General features: G+C 37.4%; 1 protein-coding gene across 2 annotated transcripts in view; it reads left to right on the forward strand.

Moving 5' to 3' along the window:
- macrod2 (mono-ADP ribosylhydrolase 2) overlaps nucleotides 1-22661 on the forward strand; it is a 578061-nt gene that overhangs the window by 102267 nt on the left and 453133 nt on the right. The gene's annotated exons all lie outside the window — the stretch shown is intronic.

Here is a 22661-nt window from a genome sequence, read left to right on the forward strand (position 1 = left end):
TAAGGGTAAAGTTCACCCAAAAATTTAGCCATTATTTGCTAACCCTCATGTCGTAGTAAACTTTTTATTAGGCAGTTTTTGGCCAGTCTTTTTTCATATAATGGAATTGAATGAGGATTGGGGTTGTCAAGCTACAAAATAGCAAAAAAAGGCAACATAACTATAAGGTGGTCCATACTCCACACCATGGTGCATTTCTGTCATTCAGTTGCCATTATAATGAAAAGAGTGGCCAGTAAATTCTTTAAAAATAATTCTGTTCCACAGAAGAAAGACATACAGGTTTGGAATGACATTATAGTGAGTGATAATGAATGAATTTTTAGATGAACTATCGCCTTCATGGATGGCTTTTTTTTTAAAAACTGATTATATACTTCTACTCTTCTGACCTTTTTTATTGCTCAAATTATTATAACTTTTTAATCAACTGCATGGAATTCTTCCAGCATGCTTTACTTGCTTGTGTGATGATCTTTTACATATTTGTTTTTCTAATAAAGGAACTGATATACCTCACAGAGTTTGGGTCTGTCAGTGATTAAATGCTGGTTGACCTGCTTTCACTATTGTGTGACTTGACTATTGACTAGACTGCTACGGTTTTGTCCCTTTCCCAAGAACCTTCCTGATTGTGTGTGTGTGTATATACTTTTGTAATTACTAAAAATAAATATAAAAAAGAATACAAATATTTTTAATAATCAAACGTATCAATACGTATTGATATGTTATATTATTCAAATTATTTTTTACATTTTTAATGATTACATATGTTCAATTATTAATGAAATGTAAGTATTAACATATATACAGTATATATCAATACATTGTTAAATTGCACTGCCAAACCATGTCTTGTTGTATAGCTTTACTTGTAAGTATTCATTGGAAGATTAAGCATCTGAATAATGTCCTATCCACCCTGTGCTTTTACAGCAGGTCTAGGTGTCGTGATTTAGGGTCAGAGGTGAAGAAGCAGGGCACAGTCGTAGGTGACAAGAGGTCAGTGCAGGGCATCATGGGCAGAGGCCCGTCTGTCCCCTTGCCTCGGGATGGATCACGACTCCGGCCTCTGCATCGACCCTTCCGCCGCTTTTCTCTCCTAAATCTGACTAGGCTTTGTCTGTCATCGGCCCTTGATTGACTCTTAGACGTACAAAGGGCCCCAGTGGAGGGCCCCAAGAGGGTCCGATTACCACTATTTCAATACAGTTGGGGGAGTCTATGGTTGGGGTCATCTGTTGTTTGGAAGGATGAGTGTTCCTCATCTTTCCAAAAGATGCCATTTATTTTATCTCCTCCATCTCAGTGTGTTTTGACAACAGACATGACTTTGATGGAGCTCAAGCCCTTCTCCTCCTGCTGCCCTCCTCTCGTTCGTTGTAGTTAGGGGATGGAGACGAGCATAGCTAAGTTTATTAAAGGACCTGATGCGGTTAAGTGCTAACGAGCATTTTTTTTTTTAGCTCAGGCTTTATGCTTGAAGAATGTCTGACCTCTGCTTTCAGGGATGTTCACGGTACATTCTTTTTGTGACAAGCAAATAAGTCGCATTAAATCTGGCTTTTATTCACTGACGCGTGTTTCTTTTATGGCACTCTTCACTTGAATGGAATTTATAGCAAGCGTGTGTGTCAAAATCAAAGCCATACCTAAAGTCGCTCTTTTCAAAGACTTGTTGAAGGGTTTGTCATTCTGATCTTTACACCTCAAGTGTATATTTCATCCCCCTGGCCCATTCTCAAACAAACAATCCTGAGCTCAGCGCTGTGCTGTCCAGCTCCAGGAGATTTGTGGCGTATTTTTCTAGTGTCTCCTGCAACTCCACTTACACACATACTCCTGTTTACCTAGATTGAGGACATACCATAGACTTCATTTGTTTTAAATAAGCTAATTATCATTACTACAGACAAACCCGACCGTTGAACTAAGGAATGTTGAACACAATTGTTCAAGATTAATTGAAAGGCATAATTTCTAACATTTAATAGGCTTTAAAATAAATAAACAACTTTAAATTTAAGTGAACTTATACCAATCTTCATGTAAACCCATTATAATAAATTTCACATTTAACTGTGCCTTTAAAATAGCAGGTCTCAACACTAAGGATTATTGTTTTCATTGGTTTTGACTCTTGTAACCTTATATTTTAATAAATAAGGTTATGACACCAGCATTTTACTTACCAGTGAAAGTTCACAATTCTCGATTACAGTTTTTATACCACAACACAAACTATTAGCCTAATTAACATAAAGTTCAAACATTTTGAAAGACAAGTAAACAGTCATTAATAAAATAGGAATAAGAAGAAAAATAAACATTACAGGAGATAGCACAAATAAATACAATAGATGTATCAATACATGAAATCCAAATGTTTACATTTGCAAGACATAAAAATTGATGTACAAGATGTACAACCAATGTAAATGTCAATGCAGAACTGACCTGTAATTTATTTTTGGACCACATGGAGATCTTTCTTTTAGATTTAGATAACGTTTGGGGTTATTTCATTTATTTATTTATTATTATTCTTATTATTCTTATTATTTATTTTTCGCACGCAAATACATAGTTGCAGGGCTTTCTACTCAAAATTTTGAACTCATGCCCAGTTAAAGGCAACTTGGAAAAGCTTGTGCCAAATATCTGCTTTGTGTTTCATTTTTGCTATATCCTTCTGGTTCATTTCCATAATCATTCACCACGGGCAATTAGCAGTGATCTCTGTGCTGCTGACTTCTCATCCTCCCTGCGACTTCAGGAGAGACCTCCACAATATGGTAGAATGTGAATTGAAGGATGGGGTCTTCATCTACAAAGTGTTCATGCTCATGGCAGCATGATAGAGTGGAGATGAATTATTTCCTGCCCTTTTCTGTTCTGTATGACCAGTCCAACAACCCCATTCTGAGATGGGACGTCGCTTTACATGACAAGTCATACTGTCTCCTCCTAACATCTTACGCTTTCTTTCTTTTCTTTTTTTTTCAAATGCAGATCCCAGATGTTTAGCATTAACTTCCTTGGTCTCCAGAGACTAGGAATCTCCTAAACAGCAAAAACAATCTCACCAGGCCGACTTCCTGCTGTTCAAACTCGAACCAAAGGTCTGAGTCAGCGGTCAGCACTCTTGTGTATTTGTGAGGAATGAGCAAATCCTCACAAATATCCCTCTGGGTTGTCTTCTCCGCTTTCCCCTTTGTGTCTGTCGCTTGTTTTTTCAAGGACCTTCTTGTGTTGGCCGCAGGGATGGGGGGTGGGTTTGGGTTGACTTGTCAACTGTGTGGAAACTTCTGGACCCCCCAGTGGTAAATGAGCTTCAAAACAATGGTCTCTGATCAGATTAGATAGCCCACCCCTTTAACCACTCCCCAGCCCAAACTACTCCGTTAGGCCTATCAGTATTGCAAGAGATAAAAGATGCCATCAGCACACAATGAATCCACAGTCTCGCGACTACAGCACTCTAATGTAGCTCACTCAAGCACCTCGCTCTCTTCCTTTCCAACAGTTTACTGTTCCAGCCTTAAATCTGTAATTAGCCAAATAGCAATCTTCTCACTCTTTTTCAAATATAGAAGCCTCCTGTCTTCACAGTAGGAATGTAACTGTGCAAATAAGTCTCTTGAGGACTTTCTCTTTTGTTTGAAACATTCATTTTCAAAAAGTTTCCAATAGGCCAGCAGCAAACAACTATTTTTGGTAATCGAATAATCTGTTCATTTTTTCTTCAATTAACAATTAAGTGCATGTTTCTCATTGAGGCCAATACTTTATATTATATTATATTTTATGTGATGTATGTTCTATATATATACAGTGCAATGCATAAGTGAATACACCCATGCTAAAGTTGACTAAAAAGAGGAATAAAAAATCATATTTTGGAAATTGAACTTAATGCCTTAATTTAAAAAATTAGGAAAAATCCAACCTTTAAGGACACCAATTTTCTTTGTGAATGAATAATGTATCGTAAATAAATAAATGTTCTTCCTTAAAATACATGGTGCATAAGTGAGTACACCCCTATGCGTTAAATTCCCATAGAGGCAGGCAGATTTTTATTTTTAAGTATTTTTTTAAAACATTTTTAGGATACTATGCATCCTGATAAAGTTCCCTTGGCCTTTGGAATTAAAATAGCCCCACATCATCACATAGCCTTCACCATACCTAGAGATTGGCATGGGGTACTTTCCATAAGATCATCTCTCAATGCAAATCAAACTAGCTTTTAGGCTAACTGAAATAAAATCATGCCAATCTCTAGGTATGGTGAAGGCTATGTGATGATGTGGGGCTATTTTAATTCCAAAGGCCAAGGGAACTTTATCAGGATGCATAGTATCCTAAAAAAATAAATAAAAAAATACTTAAAAATAAAAATCTGCCTGCCTCTATGGGAATTTAACATAGGGGTGTACTCACTTATGCACCATATATTTTAAGGAAGAACATTTATTTATTTACGATACATTATTCATCCACAAAGAAAATTGGTGTCCTTAAAGGTTGGATTTTTCCTAATTTTTTAAATTAAGGCATTAAGTTCAATTTCCAAAATATGATTTTTTATTCCTCTTTTTAGTCAACTTTAGCATGGGTGTATTCACTTATGCATTGCACTGTATATATTATATAAGTTATTAATATAAAATTTTATACTGTAATAATTTCACAGTTAGCCTCTAAATGAATATACAAACATCTTAAAGACAGTAGGTTTTAAATACTTGTTTAATGGCATTTTTTGAAGGCCAGAATCACTGATACTAATACTGTATCAATGTTTTTTTCGAAACATTAAATATAGCAATTCAACATTACAGTGTAGTTGAAAGCTATCCGTTTTTTGACATTTACTACTCTTCAAAAAATTTACTGAAATTTACGGAAAAATACTGAAATTGTAAAAAGTTATCACAGTCTGCACTGCCTAAATTATAAATAATATTATAGATTAATCCTTATTAAAGCTACAATTTGGTCTTTGATTAACTTTACTGACAGAAAGAATTAGTGGCTGCTGTCACTTTAAGATCTGCCACTGCTGCACATGACGCGGATCTCACACGCGTCTCATTTTCTCAACACTTTACGTTCATTTTTTTTCACTTTATTTAACTAATTTAAGACTGCTCTTATGAGGATACTCTACAAAATGGACATTTTGCCATAATTGTGTGTGTTACTGCTCATTCAAGCGCTAAAGAGAACTCTATTCTGGCGCGCTATCTGTGCGCACTGGCGCGCGTCTTTCTGTGCGTTGTGTGTGTGTGTGTGTGTGTGTGTGGGTGTGTGTGTGTGTGTGTGTGTGTGTGTTTTTGTGTGTCAGGACATTCACAGGCAGCACATTCTCTTTTGTCTTGTGGCATTTGAATAGTTTAAAAGAATTTGCATGAATAAAAGCGTGATAATGTAACGATAACCAAAGGATGACAGAAAAAACGGGTGATGGGTTAATTGCGTTATATATTTTTAACGTGTTAAACAATGTTCTGTGCTTTCATCAACTGAAAACAGAATAGACTAATCTATTCTTGGGATTTGAGAATCAATATCGGGGTCGTAAAAATGAGAATCGATTAAAAACGAGAAATAGATATTTTTTTACCCAGCCCTATATATATATATATATATATATATATATATATATATATATATATATATATATATATATATATATATATATATACACACACACATACACATACACATACACATATACATATACATATACATATACATACACATACACATATACATATACATATACATATACATACACATACACATACACATACACACACAATCACACACACACACACACACACACACACACACACACACACACACAACACACACACACACACACACACACACACACACACACACACACACACAATATCACACACACACAATATCACACACACACACACACACACACACACACACACACACACACAATATCACACAATCGCACACAATCTTTATTCTTTGTTACCAAAGGAAGAGCGCCAGTGGTTTTTGTTAGTTTCGCCCCTCAGAGAGGAAGCAATGCTTAATGACATTAAAGGTTCGCTGACACAAACAGTACAACAAATTGTAGATAAGCTTGATAAAGCAGCATTCTTAGTCATTACAGACCTGTCAACTCCCGCTGGTTTGGCTAGATTTCAGGAAGTTTCATTTGGCAGAGTGCACAAACAGAGTTACACACTGATTAAAGCTGTTGGTATGAAGTTTATTATTTAGTATAATAGGTGCTAAACAACAGTTCATGCCTTTGTTCATTTGCTGCCTTCATGAATTTTTATAGAGCAAGAAGAATGCAAATAGGCTTCGCTTGAATCAATTTTTAATCAGTGTTGCTCTTCATTTCTGCTAAATCCTCTAAATGTAATTTTTCTCTATCACCCCATTTTTTTTTAATCGTGAAATATGATAGAAACCGTAATTTACAGCTGCTCATAAAAACTTGCTGCTATTACGAGTAACATATACCGGTACGAATAACTTTGCAGCATTTTAAAGAATCGCATCTGCTGTGAATCAGTGTGCTGGAGAAAGACAAGAATGAGCCTATTGTGTTTTCATGTTCTCCAAACGAAGCTCGAACAATGCTATGTGAGCTATGTGCTTTTACAACATCTCACCTCGCATTGTTGCAACTACGGGAGGGTTACATGTTTGCGTTCAGTTCCAGTCGCCTTTTTTCCCCTTTTTAAATAATTTAGCAGTGTTTGTAATGGAGGAAAGTCATTATTTGTAATGAACATTGAACGACTGAATACTAAGTGGCTTCAGTAGAACCTTAGAAATTTAACTCTTGAGTTGCAAACACAGTGAATTCAGGTCATCAGGCCACTGTACTGTTTATATAAAGTTGTTAATTTGCACAAAATTTTCTTTGTCAATTCACTGAATTTACTGTCAATTTCACTCTCTTTTAACGAATCATTGAAGGAAAACCCTGACTACTTTGCCCATCACTTGTTGTTGTAATACTTGTGAATAGGAAGTAGGACATTACAGACTAGTGTCTCTCTCTTCTAACTCAAGTGTGTAAGACCTTGGCTTTGAACCTTCCCACAATGAAACTTAAGTCCTTCTGTCAGATCTAGAGGTGTTTTTCTTAACACCCCAGAAGCATTTGTGTGCCCCAGCGTTCTCGAGCGCTTTTGTGAGTGATGTATCAGATGTACCTCATGTCTTTGTGAAGAACGGCTCAAGAGTGGACAGGAATTGAATGATGACAGGTAAATGAGGGGAATGGTTTGTGTACACGTCTTACTTGAGCTTCCCCCCCTCCATTAGCGACCGTTGTTCCCAAAGTGAACTGGCAATTTGTCGCTGCCGTTTGGGACGATGAAAGCTGAGGATTAAAGAAACTGGAGAAGGTTCCTCTCCGTTGCTCTTTGTTCTTAAGTGAGGAGCGAATATTTTATTTATTTTTTGTGTGTCGTTTACCATTGCTTTGAGACCATATGTGATTGTCTGACCTATGCGTTTGTTGAATTTTGGCTGCAGAGATTTTTTTTTGTTGAAAGAAATTAAAAGTGACAGTAAAGACATTTATAATGTTACTGAAGATTTCCATTTTTTTTCTTTTTACTTTCTATTCATTAAAGGGTTACTTCAGGATTTAGCATTAAGCTTTGTACTAGTAGAAAACCTGTAGTATTTTCGAATTACCATGCTTTCCACCCTCATATCCCCCTGAGACAAGAGATTTATGTATTTTTTGTCTGGAAAAAATCCTCCGATGACGCAAAAATCGTCATTTTGCGTCATCGGAGGATTTTCTGGACAGAGGCTAAAGACTACAGGCAGTAGATGGCGTTGTTCCGCATGTTTTCAGCCCGCCCATAGAGGGAGGGATCTCACTCACAGAATGTACACACAGTCAGTCTTTCTTTGGAAGCTAAGCTAGCAGGCTCTTGTTCTGTGGAGAAAGCTGAAAAGTAGGAGAAAGCTGAGTAAGTAACCATCCTCCTTTTCCCGGACTTGTCCGGCGGGCGAGATCGTTCAAAATGTCCGGGATTCAGCTTTTGCTTTCTGCGGTCGCCATTCATTGTTTACATGCACACCTTTCAATCTAACTGAATTCATTCCGATTGGTGAATTTGAATGTAGTGTTTACATGAACGCTAAACAAGTGATCGTTTGATGTGCGTTTTACCATTGCTAAGAAAAATTCCCGCTCCTCCGTGAGAGATGCGAGACCCGGCGCGTCTCAGTAATGACGCCACCGGCCTCGCGCTGTTCTCCCGCGGCCGTCAGCCTCGTCCTGCTCGCCACAGTAAACATGATGAATGAATGGCGACTGTAGAACGCAAAAGCCGAATCCCGGACATTTTGGACGATCTCTAAATCCCTCGCAAACTCATCACGTAGGCTAGCTTTGTTGTTTTCATCTGCGCACTCTTACCGGTAGGCGTGGCCTCCTAAGGCAGCGAAGCAAGTGCATTCTGGGAGTTGTTGTCTTTCATCCACATAAGCCAACAATACATTTTCTGGCTTTTCTCAGTCTAGAAAGCTCCAAATTCAAAAATTTCTTCACATTTCTTCTACTTAAATGACCTATTTTAAATACACATTCATCTTCCCAGAGGTGAAGTATCCCTTTAAAGAATCCTGAAATAAAATCTATCACAAAAATTTTTGTGGTTTCCACAAAAATATTAAGCAGCACAGCTGTAACAGCAATATTAATAAGAAATGTTTCTTGAGCACCAAATCAGTATATTAGAATGATTTCAGTTTTTACTGTATTTTTGATAAAATAAATCCTGAAATGATTTAATAATTTGTTTGTTATTACAAGCAGAAACCCTAGAGCGTGGCATCATATCTCATCACCCGTGTCCGTCATGTTCTGCATATTCTAGTCTGAAATGCTCTCACATTCGCCCATGTAAAAGAGCTTTCTTTTTTTATTCAATATTTTTTAAACTTGAATAAGATACTTTTTTTTTTTTTTTTTTTTGCGTGCACTGTAAAGCAGAAACTCCCACTAGCTTTGCCTCCAAATTGAAGGTCAGTCTAATAATGCGAGGATGACATTTCAGCCCCTCTCCTACAGTATGTGAATTACTATCCTGCTGAGATCAGCTGTGATGAAGGAAGTGAAATCACTCGTCTTAGTGCGAGGATGTCTGTCTGCGTGTGTGTGAGTGAGTGACAATGTGTGGCGCCCACCAGTCTTAGCAGGAACAATGTCTGGTTCTGTCAGTATGTTGTTTTTACATATTCCTCACGCTGTTTTACATGTCTTAGCCTCGTCTAAAAAGGACCCATTTGCATCAGACCCACAGCGCTGAGCTCGTGCTGCAGAAACCTGGTCAGTGAGAGATGGATGAGCAGGCATGCAGAGCCCCTTTGAGGTGAAGTGGAAAGACGGATGGTGGTGGTGCTGGTGTTGATGGGAGGAGAGGAGGATGGAGGCGCCTCTGCAGTGTTGATGTATTCTCCTCTAGGGCTCTGATCGTTTCCTTTCTGCTGCTGACTCAGTGCTGTCTGGGCCCCCACCATCCCCTGTGGCCACAACCTAGTCTCTATGTGTGTGACTATACACTCTTAAAAATAAAGGTTCTTTATTGGTCTCAACGGTTCCATGAAGAACCTTTAACATGCATGCTACCTTTACTTTCCACAAAAAGGTTCTTTATTGTAGAAAACGTTTCTTCAGATAATTAAAATGTTCTTCATACTAAGAAAATAATGGTTCTTTTAAGAATTGTGAAAGGTTCTTTGGGGAACCAAAAATGGTTCTTCGGTGGCATCACTGTGAAAACCCCTTTTGGAAGCCCAAAAACTGTGTATAGTCAAATAAAGTCTTAACAGAGACTTAACCAAATGAAACAGCAGAAGTAGGTGGTGATGTGTTAAATAGTACAGTTTCATAAGGGTGCCTGCATAAAAATAATGGCTGTGGTGTACAGAGAAGTGTATTTTTCTATTATTTGCACCGTAACGGAATTAAAAGCGCTCAATCTGCCAACTGCTGAACTTTTTAGCTATAGTAACTATAACAGCAAGCAATAGTATTTCCATCCCCTTTTATTGGTGCAGCTCGTGCTGTTGTATTATTTAATTTTATTTAATTTTATTTAATTTTATTTAATTTTATTTAATTTTATTTTATTTTATTTTATTTTATTTTATTTAATTTTATTTAATTTTATTTAATTTTATTTAATTTAATTTAATTTTATTTTATTTTATTTTATTTTATTTTATTTTATTTTATTTTATTTTATTTTATTTTATTTAATTTAATTTAATTTTATTTAATTTTATTTAATTTTATTTTATTTTATTTATTACTGAAATATTTTTTTGAATTTATAATTATATTTATATTGTTATTTTCTTTACATTCAAATTTGTATGAATTTCTTTATTTTTGCTTTAATGGAGGCAAGAAAGAGCCATACGCTACACACGTCAGTCTGTCTTGGGACATTACAACCTCTAGATGCCTTCACAGTGCTTAAGATGGCAAATTTTTAGCTTGGCACATACAGTGGGCCATTTGCAAGCTAATTTCTGGCAGCTGGCTTTGTGTGTGTGGGTGGGTAAAGGTGTGTGTTTGTATCGTGGCCGGCAAAAGCTCCACACAGCTTTTCTCAGCTGTGTAAAGGTCATCTCTCCATGCAAAAATGTCAGCTTTCTCTTTTTGGAAGCTTTTAGCAACTAAATTGTATTGCACGGTATAACCTCACAGTGCTGAAAACAATCGCGTGTTAATGCTTTTCTCACATCCTGGCACCTTATATGACTCACTGCTGAGCTAAATTAGACTTTTCTCATTTTTAAACAAGTCCACAGACTCGTATGTTAATCAGACTTGAGAAACGTACAAAAAAACTCAACATTTAGTGGTTCATCCTAAGGCAAACATCACTATTATTATTGCTCATTTAGGGTGAAGGATTTTAACTTCATCCCACACCATTTGAGCTACCGATGTGAATGCTACCTAATGTCATATCTAGGGACCAGAACTGAGCACAACCAGTAAAATTCCAGATGTAAAAGTCCCATTATTTTTTTCCACAGAGAAACAAATTTTTAATGATTCTGTATAAACCTGTGAATGTCAGAGCTAATGTTATGTTTCTGTTGAAGCCATCAGTTAGGGTAACTTTAAGTTAAAACATTTGCATGTGAAGAACGAAGCCCCCTATGAATAAGAAATATCCAATCAGAGATTGGCAAACAAATCGGGATAAAATCCCTACACTCTTTAGAATTCCTATACTTTTTTTAATTTTATGTTTTATGCTCACAAAAGCTTAATTTTATTTGAAATAACTCTTTTCTCTTTTAATGTTTTAAAATGTTGTTAATTCCTGTGATGGAAAAGCTCAGTAATCATTACTCCAGTCTTCAGTGTCACATGATCCTCCAGAAATGCTCAAAAATATATTGCTTTTAATGTTGAGATAATAAAAGCTGTGCTGCATAATATATTTGTGGGAACTAATCTTTTTTTCTCCTTGATTCTTTGATTTATAGAAAGTTCAAAAGAATAGTTTATTTGAAATAGAAATGTTTTGTAATGTATAATTATTTATTTTTTTTGCAATTTAATGTATCTTTGTTAAATAGAAGCATTAATTTTAGTACATATATATATATTTGTAAAGTATAAAAACAAAATTTTTTACATTTATTACCAATCACCATAAATCAGTAGTTTTATGTTGAACTTTTTATTTTATTTGATGTCTTTCCCTTCATTCCTGTGTTTTTGTTTTAAGAATACTTTTCTTTCTTCAATTCAAACTTTGTATTGTTGTGACTCATCACTTCTGAAAGTGGGCTGTCACTGTAAGTAGCTCACAAACATCTCATGTCGTTCCAAACTTGTATGACTTTCTTTTGTGGAACATTAAAGAAAATATTTTTGAAAAATTTAAGTTGCCACAGCATTTTGGTTCCCATTGGACAAAATTACAACAATGAAAGTGAATGGGTGCAGAAACTGTTTGGTAACCAACATTCTTCAAAATACCTTCTATCTTGTTCCACATTCAGGTTTAGAATGAAATGAAGGTGAATAAATGATGACAGAAATAAAATTTTTGGGTGGACTACCCCTTTAAATTCACACTCTCCTCTATAATTATTTAGTTCAACCCCATTTTCTTCAAGTATCTGAGTTATTCAAGTCCATGGAAGTCTACTTTTAGCGCTGTGAACTGCAGTGGAACACAATTCAGAGTTTTAGAGTCCCGAGTCTCTGTTCTTGACTCGTATAAAGAAGTGCACAGGAACAGAAAGAGTGGAAGGGATTCCACTTAACCTCTGCAGGATTAGTCCTCATGCCTGCTTTAGCAAGGCTAAGAGGGAATTGTCTCAACACACCCAGTCGATATGGGCTACTCTCAGCCTACTGAGATCAACATAAGCCCAACTTTAGACATCAAGCTGGTCTCAACTTGCCAAAAAGGCTTGATAGGCCTCTAACCGATAGATGCGCCACTAAACCTGCTGTTACCATTCAAGTCAGGATTTAAGAAATAGCTTCAGATTGAGTGTGCGTGTGTGTACGTCTGCCATTCCCCACCATAGCATTTGACCCCTGAAGGCATGCGGGTCGAACTACGGAGACGACTGTAGTCGAGTTGTGTTGACTCAAGACGGTCGTTGACATTCCCCCACGGCGTTTGGCTTGGCTTTCGTCAGCTCTTCTTTTTAAACCTATGCCAGCAACTGCTAAAACACACACTCGTGCGGGACGCCAACAGGTGAGGCCCCATTAAGCCAGTCGGAAGAGACTTTGTGTGTGTGTGTGTGTGTGTGTGTGTGCACTTACTCTCTAAGCCCCTTGGCTCATAATACTGTCATTCACATTTAGAGTGCATGCATGCTGTACTCTATAACAATGTTTAGTCTTGATCTCCCTCCCTGTGCGCAGGCTTTCCACACTGTTGTGGATGGATGTGGCTTGTTGTTTGTAGTTAATGTTTATTTCAGGTGTTGTGGCACTGATGTGACAGCAGAATGGGGTATATGGATTCGCAGCGCCCGAGGAAGGGGCAACCAGAACAGCTGCGCTTGTGTATTCATTCATATCCATCTCATCATCGCCCTCCCAATCACAATCCTCCGAACCATTAATCAGACCCCAGTCAAGCTGCCACGAGTGCAGTGTCTCTCCTTCTCACTTTTTCTCTCTCTTTTAACAATGTGGATGTCTGCCCAGAGACGCCATGTTGTGAAATTTCACACCTGTAGTGTCACTCTCGAGAAAAGAGGGTGGTGGAGGAGTGGTATACGAGAAAACAAAAGTGACGTGTCATTGTAGGAGAGAATTTAATCAGCTAAAACACTGCCGAAGCTTGGAAGAATGATTTCTTTTTTGTGTTTTTTTTTGTACGAGACCAGGTGCAGTACACCTGCAAAAGTTGTGTGTGTGTGTGCTTTCCACCTCTCTTAATTGGAGTGCGCTATCTTCACTAATGAATATTCTCTCCTCACCTCAATGTGGGTGGGAGAGGAGAGGCTCGTCTGGGAATTAGCACAATCCCGGCGTGCCCCCCTGAGAGTTGGAGCCGCTTTCAGTCCTTCAAGCGCTCACTCGATCCTTCTTGACCACATTATCGCAAAAGAGCCTGCTAGCAATTTCCCAGAGCCGTGTGAAATTGTGTCGGAGTCGCGTGTGAAAGCGCGAACGTTCGTTCCTGTGGAGTTTAAAATGCGCCTTCTTCGAACTGTCATAATAAATTGCTGCAGTACAGTGTGTAAGGAAGGTTTTGTGATTGTGATAAGGCCAGGGGGAATTCTGGGAGAGAAATTCCTCACTTTCCCCTCACATGGTGACAAACCACTTGAAAGCCTCATGAAAAATTCTCTCTCTTTCTTTTGACTTCTTGTCTTTAGGTTACGGCATGGGGATTTTGCATGTAGCGGGACGTTTCGGAGGTTGAGATGTTAGCGCCCGCATGAAGTATCGCATCTGCAGTAATGGGGCTTAAAGTAAAGTGTACAAATGTTCAGGGTGGTCCACCTAATCCTTACCTACTCACTGACTTTTACCTGACCCTGAAATGCCCTGTCAGAACATGTCAGTTTTGCTGGTGTGTGTGTGTATAACAACGTATACACTGCAAAGTTTTGTAAAGATACAACTGCTTTTACGTGTAGGAGCAAACCCATTATCATTATGTGTGTGTATTTGTGTATGTGCGTATCATGTGCGTATTGTTCACCTTTCAGAACAGCTTTTTCAATTCCTGAATTTTAATTGAATTTAAAGTGAAGTGCAAATTATTTCTATTTCAAATAAATACTGTTCTTTTGAACTTTGTTCATTAAAGAATCCTAAAAAAAAAAGTCATAATTTTCACATAAATATTAGCTGTTTTCAACATTGATAATAAGAAATATTTCTTGGGCACCAAATTAGAATTTTAGAATGATTAGGCCTATTAGACAATCATGTGACACTGAAGACTGCAATAAGTTTTGTAATACATATACCTAATTTGTAACTGCAATAATAGAAAATGCAGCTTTTCCATCACAGGAATAAAGTACATTCTAAACTAAATTAAAATAGAAAACAGCTATTTTCATTTTCACAATTTTTATTACTGTATTTAAAAACAACTTTTTTCAAAACCATTGAAAAAGTTTTGATCGGTGTATATATAAATGCTATAAGTGTAATTTTTACGAAGAAAAGGAATGTTTGTCAAGAAAAACTTTTGATTGAACATACTTTGAAGCAAAATAAGATTTTGTTGAATGTGTGGAGCTGCTTAGTTATTTGTCTGTGTGTGTGTTTGATTAAACATATTAGAGTGTTAATCTCTGACACACTGTGAGATATAAAGTTACAACAGTGAGAAATGCTCACAATTATAAGATGTCACATTGTGAGAAAAGTTTGAAATGACAAAATTGTCTAAATCATAATTGAGAGATAAAATCAAAAAGTTATTTACTTACTTTACTAACTATATATATTTTTTTATTTATTATTATTATTTGCTTCCATAATTTGGATATTACAGTCTTGGCATCATTGTACCTAAAATGTGTTGGAATCGCTCTCACTCATGACACTTCCTGTCTGCGAGTAGAGCCTTTAGCCTCTGTGTTTAGTAAACGACCGTGTCCTTTTATTCACCCAGGGTTTCCCTGGAGAACTTTAGAGTGAACCCAGAGTAGAGACATAGTTTGTGTTGATGTGTCCTGTGTGTGTCACAGTCATACGAGAGATCAAAGCATCATGGTTTACAGAGCTATAATGGTGCCAAACACATTTTCATGTGAGCCTAGCTCCCTATATAGTGTGCTTAGTGTTTTACGAACAAAAGTTCAGACTGCTCACTAATAATTCTGATTTGTGAAGATCTTTTGAAAGTTTGGCTCTCTGTGAATATTGTGCTACAATGCCAACACATCTAGCATGGCTTTGGATAACATCACTACGTCTTTTGACTTTGGGTTTGGGAGTCCATCTGCTTGTTGTGTAAGACTGTAGCCAGACACAGCAGTTAGCCACGGCCTCATGGTGCTCTTTCTTGGTCTCCTGCTGTAAAGGCCTCTGACAACAAAACAAAACCAAACAAACAAAAAGGACATAGATGGTGGTCCAGTAATCCCAGTGGCTTTTTTGGAGCAGTTCCCTCCTCACTTTCCTTTTGTTATGTCCTAAATCATAAATCACCCTTTGAACGAATGCATTAACCCAGAGGAAGATTCATGTGAGATTCGGGTTGATTCTCAAATGAGTTTCTATTAATTCTAACAAGGAAAGAGCTGCCAAGTTCTGAGGAAGATGATGATTAGAAGTTTGTGAATATTAGGGATTATATTATATTATATTATAGCCTATTATTTGCATAATGCCTCTGCTTTTGTCATCATAAAGTATTTCTTGTATATCAAATTGGCTACTAAATCATGTGGTGGTTGTGTTCTTTGCTCTTGGCCTCAGATGCTGTTTATGTGAACCACCAGTTGGGACTTTTATTTTTACGCTCTTAAACTGCGGTTGTACACCATGTTCCTCATTAGGTTTTTGGGGTGTTATGCGGTGCTTAACAAGCTATTTGTTTATGTAGCTTCAGCAGGTGTGTCTCTCGGTTCACAAGTCGCAATGGCAAGATTGGTTTGTGTGACTGTAATTGCTAATTTAGGGAAAGTGCGGCGAAAACAAACAGCGACGGAGGAAAAAAACGCTGCTTGATTGAAGGTTAGAGAGGGAGGACGGCTCTCTCCAGCTGCCTTCAGCTCCAGTTCTGCACAGGTAATTCCTTTCAAAGCCATCGAATCAGCTCAGACGATTGAATTTCAATGTGCCTGGAAACAACGGTCCCTCTCTGCGCACTCAGCTGATTGTTGAGCTGCCGCTCTCTTAAAATGACATCTGCCCCGAGGTTGATGTCTTGCCTGTTTTTTTCTTATGTCATATTTTAGATTTAAGAGGGTGCTCTCTCAATGCAGAGCAGTAATCATGTTTTTAATGTTCAGTCACAACTTCACCTGCTCAGCTTAAACCAATTCCTCGACTTGACTGACGGACATCGTCACTCATATCAGCCGACTTTCCACGGTTCTCCTGAAATGTGTTTAGATTTTGCATTAGTTGAGCTGTTGACACAAACCCTTTGAGTTTGCCAGAAATTGTGTGCCTCTCCTGCATCCATTTGTGAGGTCCTTTTATCATTTTAAGACCAACATCTTCACTGCATGACATGTGCTTACGTGTTCACAGAGTGTCCTGGATTATACGTGGAAGATGACTGATTTTATCACCCCTTCTGCATCCTTTATTAGAATGCAAAGTGTCTGCCAAATTTTACACCTCTCTGAGGCTAGCAGCTCCCTCATGTTTATGCATCAGCGGTCAGGAGCGATAAAGCTTTTCAGCGGTACTGGCTCCAACACTTCAGACGCTGAATTTGTACCATGTCTTTAAACATGACCTACAATCCATGGTCAGTCAAACAAGCTTTAGTGTGTTTCGTTTGTCATGCATTTTGTTGTTGTTATCCTCTAATGTAAAGTGTGTATCTAATCTATCTCAATACATTTTGATTCTTCTTTGCAGTCAAATTCAAACAGCAATTTTGCATCCTTTTTAGTGCTTCAATTGAAATTCAATTCCATTTAAGGATTGGAATTTCAATTCTGAATGGTTAACAAACTGATAATCATCTTCTTTCTGTTAGTCATTGATTAACACTCAAGGAGGAAAGCAGAAAAGGGATTTGTTCTATATCCGCTGTATTCTCTTTAACAACTACAATGTCTTGTTTAGGAAACATCTGTGTTTCTATAAATCTTTATAGTGGAACTTGATACCGTAGTGTGCATCCGCATACACTCCACTGCCGTGTGAAACAATGCTAGCTCATTAGCACACACTCACCTATCGTGCCGCTTCCTCTGAGAATCAGAAGCGTGCGGGAGGATATTACTGACGAGGTGTCGGTTGTAATCTCACTTTCAAGCCCTTTTACATTCCCATCACACTTACCTCCCCCGTACACTTTCTAACTTCTGTAATACCTTATCCAAGTCTTTGAAAGATGTCTAAATGCTTATTCAACAGGTTCTGTGGTTACTTTATTACATTGTTTATTGCTATTTGTTTATTTTGAAAAGGGTAGTTCACCCAAAAATGAAAATTCTGTCATTTTCTCACCCTAATGTCGTTCCATGACTTGCATTCTTCAGCGAAATACAATGAGATATTTTGAAGAAATGTTTCATCTCTTCAAAATCAGTGGGATCCAATACAACACTGAACTCCTTTGACTTTCATTTTGTGGACAAAAAACGTTTTTCTTTTTTTTTCTTTCCTGAAAGTCATACAGGTTTGGAACAATACACGTTGTTTATTGCCCTTACATACAGATAAAACTATAGTTCTGTAGACAGAACGACAGAAATGCCATATATTTTATCATATTTTAATAGAATGACATGAGAGTGATTTAAATGATGACACAGTTTTCACTTTAAGTGAACTTTTCCTTTAGCCCTACTAAAGCACCAGACCTTGTCGGCCTTAATTACAATGTCAATTTACAGATCGGACTATCACGACTTGTTGAGATGAGCAGGAAAGCTGACTTTTAGCTGGTCCGTGATAGCAACTGTTGAGGATGTAACACCCACTTATTAAATGAGGACATAATCAAAAGCTCAATGCTGAACTGTAATTGGATCTCCACTATGAGTGGCAGGCTCATTTATTTGGCCTTCGTGTTTACATGCAGAGCTGCATTTACAGCGCTATCGTTCAGTTCCCTTAGCTATGACTAGTCAAATAGGGTGATGATGAGAGCATTTCTAATTGGCATCCAGGGTGGTATTTGATCTTCCGCAGTCAGCAGATCAGAGGCCATTGAAGGGAATTTCATGGCATACGCGAGTTAAGTAAATGGCTTCCGTTTTGAAGGTGCACTTTAAGAACACCCCCAGAAAATGCAGAGGTCACCCGTTTGCTGCTGCCTCTCACTGTACATTTTAATTTGTTCCACATTTAATGCACGATCCCTTTCGGCACCTTGTGTTCTTAGCATTCAGTCTGATCCGCATTTATGCCAGGAGTCTATAAGATCCAACCACTGTTCCCACAACTTCTCCAAGGCATTTTTCGCAAAGATCCTTTGTCTGATGCTTATCTGCCAATTACTTAATGGCGTGTTCTAGAGCTGTGATCTTGCGTTAGTGACCAGTTGTCATAATATGGAAGGAAAGAGGAGGATTTTGTGGAATTAAAAGCTTATTGTCTCGAATGACAAAGAACAGGATTAGAGGGCAACACTGGTGACTGTTTGAGCTCTTTTACTCAGTGCCAGTAAGTTCAGCTCTCCTGATCCAGGGTCTAATCCCTGTTCTCCGGGGCTAGCAGGCTCGCTGGGAAGTAGCAAGGCTCCTGCCGTTTCTCCACAGAGGAAAAATGCTATGTGTCATCTTTAGCTCTTTTCATCCCTCCTCCCTCCGCCATGAAGTTAGTCAGGCCTGGACTGCTCTTTTCCAGGGCAACCACCATTTCCACATGCATTAGTCTCCGCAGCCACTGGGCCACATCCTAATACCTCCATTTTAGGAAAAGCTCTAATCCTCATCTGAAAAGAAGCAGAGGTTGGATTTGCAGATGGGGATGCACACCCTAGTGTGCCTGGAAGCGCATGCGGAGTGGTAAGAGCTTCCTAAACTGTTATAGTTATGCTTAAGATGTGCAGCTTGTCTGAAATAGTTTTTTTTTTTTTTAAATGGTGTTGTGAGGAAGTGTGACTACACAAGTCACACTTAAATCACACATCAGATTTACTTGACCAAACTCTTAACCATCCGACTTTGGGTTCCACCGAGGCTGCTTCGATTTGCAAACTATTAAACTTGCAGAGTCTCTAAACAAGGTTTTTAGTCAAACTGCATTCAAATAAATTCATTTGCTTGTCCAATAGAGTGCAACATGGATCATTGCTTTCTATGTCTGCACATGTAGTTCTCAATGTCCAAGAGGTTCTCTTTGTGTTCTCTAGAAAATAATTGCCGGTTTCATGTCTTAAACCCTCAGGCAAAAAGTGTGAATGACATTCTGATGGCCACTGCATGGCGCATTGTCCCTGTGGAGTTAGATGGAGAAGATTAGGTGCTTTGTGGCATTTGGGGGCCAGAAGGATCAGTTCCAAAGATTACACATCGCTAGCGAGTTAGTTATGGGTTATTTCATCTGCTAATTCTGCCTCATTACCTTGTAGGAATAAAAGCATCTGAAATCTCCACAAAATTCAGTGGAGATAAGAAATAGCTGACAAGTTGTCTTGAGATCATTCAAAAAGTAAATTCTGAAACATTGTTTCACCACTTAATGGTTGATAAAGCTTCTTGTACAGCCTAATATTGTGATGTGTTTTCATATATTTGGTCATTACCAATAAACTGATTATTATTTTCATGTTATGGCTGATATTTAAAGGTATAGTGGAGGATTTTCTTTTTCTGGGTGGATCATCAAGACTATTGGTCCTCCTAGTTGTCAATCATTCTTGTGATATGTTTACGTAAGGCTGTCGTACGTGCTCGTCCCTAGGTAGTTTTTCGCTTTCTGCGCATGTGCACTTTTGGGTGTATGTGTGTGGTGAGCTACGGTTTCAGCCATTCATTGAAGCTCGCCGTTCTCACCGGGTTTTTTCAAAATGTCTGAGGGTCGCAAGAGAAAAAGTGTCTACGAATTGTATGACAAGAAGAGAAAGGCCTCTGAGGAAAGAAACAAGACCAGAGTGTTTTTGGGAGAATATTTCACACGCTGGCGTGCGCTAAAAGCACAGGTTGGGCTTCCCACTGATGCCTCAGTCGCGAAGTTTCTACTCGACAGGTAAAGTTTGACTTGCTATTTGGAGAAATCCATTTAAAATCACTGCTAGTAAAAGTTAATGTAAGCTATGATTAGCGATGCTAGCCCTGGCACAAGTCACGCACTAGGCTCGTGCATGCTCTCTCGTGCACACGTTTAATAGGCGTTCCCTCTCGGGAGCAGGTAGAGTGTTGTGGAGAGGGCGGTTCTTTTCTAAAATTCGGGAAAATCCTCCGCTATACCTTTAAATTCTGTACTATTTAAGTAAATTAAACACTGAAAACTAAAATCAATCTTTGTAATTTCTACAAGTAAATTTAGGCTGACAGCATTACAATCTGTTTTTTATTTTTACATTTGTGAAAGATTCAAGATTTAACTTTAAGTGAATGCTTAATGATGAATAGTAAAGAAAATGTAAAGATAGAATGCACTATTAAATATGTAATATCAATGTATATATTTAATAAAAAATGTGATCTAGTATATATGTATATAATATATTTATTTCATTGCATGCATGCTATTATTCATTTATTTTATATATAAAAAAAAGATAATATAAAAAATAAAAAAATAAATAAATAAATAAATAAATAAATAAATAAATAAATATATATATATATATATATATATATATATATATATATATATATATATATTGTGTATAGCCTTTGTGTGTTTAATGTAGCTCTACAGTAGATTAGTCTAGCATGTAGCATCACAGCACCTTTATTCATTCTCTGTAGCAAAAGTATAATTGCCAATAGAAATTAGATTTCAGAGAGATGCAAAGATGTTCTCTCTGGGCTATTAGGACAACAGCCAAGCAAAATGTCCTCCTTGATCATTTAGAGTCAGTTTAAACCACTCACTCTTCCTGTGGAACGCCATTTTGCTTATTCTAAAGAGCCTGTAAGTTGCCCTCATTGCTTTACAATAGGCTTGCCTCATTATCTAATGCTTATGCTAAGTTAAATGGAATTGTAAATCTTCATACCACCACCCTGGAGTAATGGACTACACCTAGTCTACAATTGAGTTAGTGCATTTAATTCTACAAATGGGCATTTGAAAATATTGCATATTTAAAAGTCAAGTCCATGCTAAATAATATTTGATTTCATTCATGTTGACGCACAGTACACCACAAGCAAGGAGTTATAAAATGTCATGGGCCTTCATAAAAGGTAAATATGAACCCTGATATTGACTAAACGTTCATAACAATGATCGTTACGGTCATGCTTGCATCGGGTGTTAGCCTAGCGCCACTTTAGCTCAATACCAAGCTTTTTTATTGTGGAGATCTCAAGCTGAGAGCGCACTTTTTGTTTCTGAAAGGAATGGCACATTGCCTGGAGTGAGTGAAAGGAGGCTGTTTATGTAACACAGCCATTTGGGAGATAAGAAAGCAAAGCATGTAGGTGTTGTTACAGTGTACCCTTTTGAGTCAGATAAAAATGTTTTTCATATTAACCATTTATAGTTTCTCATGTCATATCAGCTTGCATCACCATATCATGGGAATGACACAACATTTCTCTATGGCACATATATATTTTAGCAGCGTTTTTTAATGTTCTTTTTTTACTCTATAATTGCCTGTCATGAAATGTTGTGTGTTCAGGAATATTTCAGGTATGTTTTATTGCATGTTCGTTCAGACACGTGTGATGTAAACTGCTCTGTATTTCAGATTAATTTTGTTAACACATTACTGACATATTCTAGATAAGATTTGGGCATTTAATGCCCTTTTTAGGCCAGTTTTCTTAAAATGATTTGTACAGTGAAAGATGGTATTAATTCTCTGCACACAAATGCAGCTTTTATTGTGAATATTTAAATGACCTGATGAAAGGAAGAAAAATGAAGAGAGGTCATGTGACCTACAAATAATGCATGCAAATCAGAGATGCGATGCAAATAAGAGGAAAAACACATTAGAGGTTTGTTTGTAGTGTGCGTTGGCTTTGTTTTCTCTCATGTATATATTAAACCTGCAGTCTTTTGTGGTGTTGCATACAATGCAATGGAGAGTAGATGTGTCAGTTTGAATGTGAATTTCATTTTCACTCCAGTTTTGCCTGATTCTTTGTTTTGGTTTTTTTTCCCCTGAAAGTACATAAGCACTGTTAAAATGAAAAATGAAAGAGGAGACAGATGCAGTCAGTGTTGTTACTGACAAAGACTAGTCTGCTTTAGTCTGTCCCTCTCCTACTCAGTAACTTTTCGTATTGAGCTTTTTGTTCATTCATACAGGTATACTTTGTATTTTTGTGTTAGCTGTATGCTGTTT

This window comes from Rutilus rutilus (assembly GCF_951802725.1).
Source record: "Rutilus rutilus genome assembly, chromosome: 20".
In the NCBI taxonomy this organism is placed as follows: domain Eukaryota; kingdom Metazoa; phylum Chordata; class Actinopteri; order Cypriniformes; family Leuciscidae; genus Rutilus; species Rutilus rutilus.